The sequence below is a fragment of the Phaethon aethereus genome (genome assembly GCF_964289735.1).
Source record: "Phaethon aethereus genome assembly, chromosome: 2".
NCBI classification, from domain to species: domain Eukaryota; kingdom Metazoa; phylum Chordata; class Aves; order Phaethontiformes; family Phaethontidae; genus Phaethon; species Phaethon aethereus.
This window is the reverse complement of record NC_138582.1, coordinates 123274948-123280947: the sequence shown is the minus strand read 5'-3', so window position 1 is coordinate 123280947 and position 6000 is coordinate 123274948.

Genomic DNA, 6000 nt, shown 5'->3' with positions numbered 1-6000 from the left:
AACAAAGCAGAGCAACAACTCTAAGAATAAATTTACAGACAAAATAAGGTGTTTAGACCAATACTTTAGTGAGGAGCAACTTAAAATTTGCTGTGGGCAGTATACCTTATCAGCCACCAGCATATGTAAGACATAGGAGCAGGATGCTTTAGGGGTGTTTTTATTCCTGAATGGGTTGCAGATTTACTAAAGATGGAGAAGTCTGCCAGTCAGCGTAGGTAAGTAGTATCTCACTGTAGGAAAGAGCGTGGAAATTGCATTGCTGAAACGCTGAAGTCCCACTTCATGGATTATGGTGCTCTTCGATGCATATGCAAAGAAAAGAGACTGTATCTTAAAGCGCTTTTAATGATGTCAGGTTGGATTTTTTGGGAGTCGGTGATTTTAGACTACTACCTTGTAGGGTAGGGTCTCGTAACCCCAGACTGCCACAAACCGCTGTCTCTAGTTTTTGTCAGAGTTGGTGGTACCACAAGTGAAGTCTACTGGGGCGTAGGAATGGGGATGGATCTTTCCTCACAGTCCTAAAAATAGTCCCATAATATTAAAACAGAAGAGTCAGTCTGGCCAGTATGGGGAATCGTGCCATATGCAAGGCTGTGGCATGCTGTATACGGCACATGGGTCTTTTGGTTCTTGTGCAATGCCCTGCCATGTGTGTAGGATGGTGGGGGTACGGAGAGGTGTCAGGAAAATGTCTTTCAAGACGGCTGTATCTTGCCTGCTTATATGGAAATGATAATGCTGAATTTTTTGCATTGTTAATTTCCATGGCAACGAAAGTAATCTCATAAATATGGGATTATTGCTTCAGGATCAAAGAGGGGGAGAACCTGGGCTGTGAAAAAGAAAGTTCTTTATTTAAATATCTTAGCAGCAAAAGGAATAACAAAACAACTCTTGAGATCTAAGCATATTTTCCTTTTCCTTTCTGATCACCTGCAAAACCAAGCCCTAAATATTAAGGAAATAAACGCAAAAATGTCCAGCTCTCTTACTGTACTAGCTTGTCAGCATTGTTCAACACTTCTGAGTGCTCAGCAGACGATGAAATAATTGCCATTGGAGCAATAAAGTATATCTAAAAGAAAACCCCTCTGTCTCTTAGCAGTGCCCTGGCATCAATTGGCTGGAGGGTTAGAGCCCAAAAGAGAAAGTAATACTGCCTGCTTGTGAGTTACTCTCACAGCTCCGTGATTCATCACAGACTGCTCTTAATGGGGACTCCAGTGGAAACACTTCTTCTCAACAGGGTGGTTTTGGAGAGCTGCAAAAACATACGTGGGCTTGCTGAAGAATTCTAGATGGAGTTCGCTGTAGTTTTCCCCATGAGAAGATTGCTTCAAGCACCTCTATGTCCTCCACTTCTTTTCATCACATGTCATTTTGAAGCTGTTTGTCTCCTGCATACCTATTTACATATCATAAAGTTACGGAGGAAATGTCGGTTTGTAGAAAGGGCTTGCCAGCTGCCATTTATCCTAAAAGAAAAGCTGCAATTTAACATCAACCTAGCAATTAAGCAAAAATTTACACTAACATGCTGCTTTCTTGCATAAAAATCCCTCTCATCAACTCTGAAAATTCTCTACGAGAAAGGTAATAGAATAATTCCCAACATCTTTGATTTGGAAAAGCCATTTTCTGGCATGATTGATATTTCCTTTGTGTTAGCATGGGAGGCCACAGAAAGAGGAGTAATCTCTCTAATGGGTGTGCTCCATGCTGGTGCCTAGGGTCCATGATACATTTGTCAGGCTTTAATTAAAGCGCTGGAGTTGAATTTCCACAGTGATTAACTTTTATTTGCAGTTATACCATGTCTCTCATTTTTACACTGACACCTTCCTGTTAGAGATAGGAGCAGCAGTTGGCACAAAAAGTAAAGAATGTGGAAAGGAAGAATAATTTAAGAAATGGCATTGTGTTTGCCATGAATTCTGAAAGGAGACAAACCCACGTTTTCTTTGAAAGTGCTTTTGTTGTTAGCTACCTGTTATGTTTTTCTCTCCCGCATAAACACATAGGCCATTACCTTGGTTACCCTTCCTTATGCAGGGTCCGGTAGTAAACAAGCAACTTCTGTTCAGTAGTCAGCACGTACCCTGCATCCAAGTTACAACAGGTCTTTCTTATTATGTCTTGTAGAAATGTTTTGTTATCTTTTGGCAAATGTTGACTTTTTAAGCATGAACAATATATGTGCTGGGGAGGCTATTCAAATGTTATGCCTGGACTGAGACTTTTAGTTCAGTTATGGGTAGGACTTTTAAGAGTAAACATCACAGGAGCCTGCATCCTGTTGTCAGTGGTGGGTTTGGATTGCGGAAGTCTCTGTCTCATTGAGCGTACAAATTGCTTTTATTAATAGGAGTTAGGTACTTGAGTCTGTTCTTTAGATACAGCTTTTTCAGGTATCTTTCCCTTCCACTTCCAATGCATGTAGTTTTCTACTTAACTTGCACGTGTACTGTGAAGTACTATTGTGTAGGAGCACAGGTAACAAAATTACAGGTCATTGTTGTTACTCTTATTTGGCTTGGCCTTAAACAAACAACCTTTCCATGAACAGAGAAACACAGACCTGGAATCCAGTCCCCTTCTGTCTCAGCTGCTCCATCAATCACCCTTTCAGAGACCCACTGAGCTCCATTTTAAAAATTAAATGTTTTTTATTCCACTACTGCAGTCCGAAATCTGCTGCTTAGTGACTATCTTCTGATTTCCAGTCTGGATGCGTTCCCAGCTGTCTCACACCATGTCCTCACCTGTGCCAACCAGCATATTACTGTGCTCCTGGGTGAGATACGTGAAAGCATCCTTGCAGGGTGTTATAGTTCAGTTAAAGACTCTGAGCAAAAATCAATTTCTCAGGTATCCCAGTGTTGTCTTGTCTCACTCTCAGAATAATCTTAGGGCCTTCCAGAGAGCAGCTGGCTGCTTGCTAGCTTTTTTTTCTCAGACCTGTTGGTGTAAACTAATCTTGCACTTTGCTTTCTGTAATTTACAGCAGTATTTTGTTCCCCAAACACTTGAAATGTATCCCTTGTTTCTAAACTGAAGATCTGGACTTGCTGCTATAGCTTTGAAATGGATGATGGGATGGTCCCTCTCAATGCAATGCTACTGAGAAAGAAACAGCTAAGAATAGTATCACTTCTGAAATAAAGGACTAGAGATAATTAAGTAGAACAGTGTAGTAAATCAGTGTGGCACTTAAGGGCATGACAAAGACCATGAAAAAGAAAGGTAATAAATTGTATGGTGAGAAATGCTAATTGATCATTGTTTGCAATTTCAAGCAGTGTCTCCAGATTTTCTTTTCTTTTTTTTTTTTTCATTTCTTGTGGACTGAAAAGCAAGTGCAGAACTGAACTGGTTGTGATAAAATAGACACATGGAAGCTAGAGATAGACATGGGCTATTCAAGCATCAAATTCCTGTGGAATTATCTGTCTGACAATATATTTCCAAGTGTTTTGCCTATCTATTTTATAACAAGCCAGCTCTACTCACCCCACTTGTCTTGGAAGACTGTTCCATAACAGAATGTGCCGGGGTACTGTGAAATCCTCTATGATATTTTCTCTGATATTTTGTCTTTCTTAATTTGTCTTGTTTCTTCCTACTTCTATCATTGCTATACTTCATGTGTCTATACAGTATTTATCCACTGTGTATTAACATTTTTCCTTGTAGGTAATTTCACCAGCTCTTTGATTAGCTTTATCTCTGAACTTAACTTCAGCGCTAGCATCTGTTTAACAATACTGTGTCATGGACTGAGTAGCATTTTACACACGGAGTTGCTCTAGTTGTATTTTGGGGAAGAATCTCATCTGTATGTTCCACTGCAACACCCACTTGGAAAAGAAACTTAGATTTTAAGCTAAGACACTAGTCAAGAGACTCTGGAAGCCTTGCTTTAATTTCTGATGCTGCTCAAGTCCCCAGATCTGATTTTTGGCCTAACCAGTTAGGCTGAAATCTATTTCACTAAGTCTTTGTTCTCTAAAAAAGGCCTGTTCACTTGGAGCATGGCACCTAGGCTTTTCCATGTCATCAGTGAGGAGACATGGACATGTGTGGGTAGTGAACCATCCTATTTTAAGATAGGGCTTCATCCCTACTTTGTTAAGGCAAGATCAGTTATCACCCAGAAGACCCTGTCTTTTTTACATTGATTAAAAAGGAGCTTATGCAAATAGCTCACATGAGATTCCTAATTCTTATATGGCAAAAAAAAGGGGAGATGAGCCTTGCCTCAAGCCTGCTATTAAGCTGCATAATAATTCCTCTAGACACCATGGAATCTTGCACAGCAAGAATTAACGTGCATGGGTCCTGCATTGGTAGAGATGAATAACCACTGATGAGGTGAAAACTCTGTAAACCATATTTCTAGCATTGCTTGAAAACCTGTATGCAATGTGCTGTATTTTATGTTGTTAGTGTTGATCTTTTTTGTTATTAGTTCATTTCCAATGTTTCCTTCATCTGTAGAGCATTTTATGCCATAGGTGTACAATGCATTTCTTCCAGGATCTGTCTGTTTTCCACACAGAGCTATTACTTCATATTTTACAGAGAAATCTCTTACCAGGAGTAGGGTTTCCTGCTTATTAATTGTCCTTTGATGGTATTTTGCAGACCAGTCTGAGTTCACTTTGCTCCTGACTGCCCCAAAAACACAGCCTTGAATGGGAAGGCCTGTAGCTCTCTTAGCTTGCTTGATCCAATAAGCTCTGCCAAGAGGTTGGATTTATTTCCTGAAGCATAGCACCACATTGCGTGGCTTTTGCCTTCAGCCAGCTCACATCTTCAGCAAAATATGTTTGCCCTTATCTGCAAAAGGCTGTGTAGATGTAACACAGGTATTTAGAGTGTATCTGTCTCGCCTGGTATTGCAAGCTCTTGAGTCCTTGGGGAGATACTTCTTTATATGTAGATGTATCTAGGAGCAACAGTTTCTCTCATTCCCAAACATTTAAGCTGTTTGAAACCCTGCCCTGCACATGGTGAAACTGGGACTCCACATGCATTCAGGATGCTTTTATGGCATATATGCAAGGTGAGAGCGTACTGTGGCATTGACTGGAATCATGCAATCACATGTGGAAGCCTCCAGGTCACCCACAGCAGCTGTAGTCTTTCTTGACTATTGCTGTAGCCAAACTATTGTCAACACAAAAGACCTTCAGTTAGCTCAGCTACTTTGCATCCATGGGCCTGTGCTTAATATCTCTGACAAAATGTGCATACTTTTTTAACAGGGAATCACTTGATTTAATATTGTCCAGAGATCTCAAGCCATTGATGGTTATACATGGGCCTCTTAGTCAAGAAATAGAGCGAGGAAATAACTACCTGAGTTCTAAAGCTATGTGTAGCTATGTTTATTCTTTTCACCTAAATTAGAAGCCACCAGGCTACAGAATCAGTCTGTGTCTCTCAGTTTGTCGTGCTGTAGCTGTTCTGCCTCAAATAAATAGTTCAATGTTCACAGCCAGAGAGAGCCAGAGAAACTGACCCTGTCAGCTAGTGGACAGGGCACTCGCATTACACACGGGAGACTCAAATTCAAGCCTTTGCTGTTTTTATGTCTTAATTATTTATACAAAATGGAGAAATAGCAGGGCAGTGAGGGAAGTTTTATCTTAGAGTACTTAGCTAGGTTGTGGATAACTAGCTTAACGACCAAACTACAGGATGGAACCTGATTTTTTGAGAAGAGTTGAAAGGCAGTTTTCTCATCCAAGAAGAGTGGGAAAATATCTGAAACCTCAAAAAATCAAAAAAAAGATTAGGGTCAGAAACATGTCTAGCTGTTCTCACTGAACAACACTCGCAGTCATACACACCAGCAAAAAGTGTCAACATCATATGTCGCTCTTCAGTTTTGCATTTCTACAAATGATTAACCAGAGAATGGGGCAACACTGCATCAACTCTGCTATCTCTGCAGTATTCTAAACCTGTGAGCTGAGGCAGTAAAAAAAC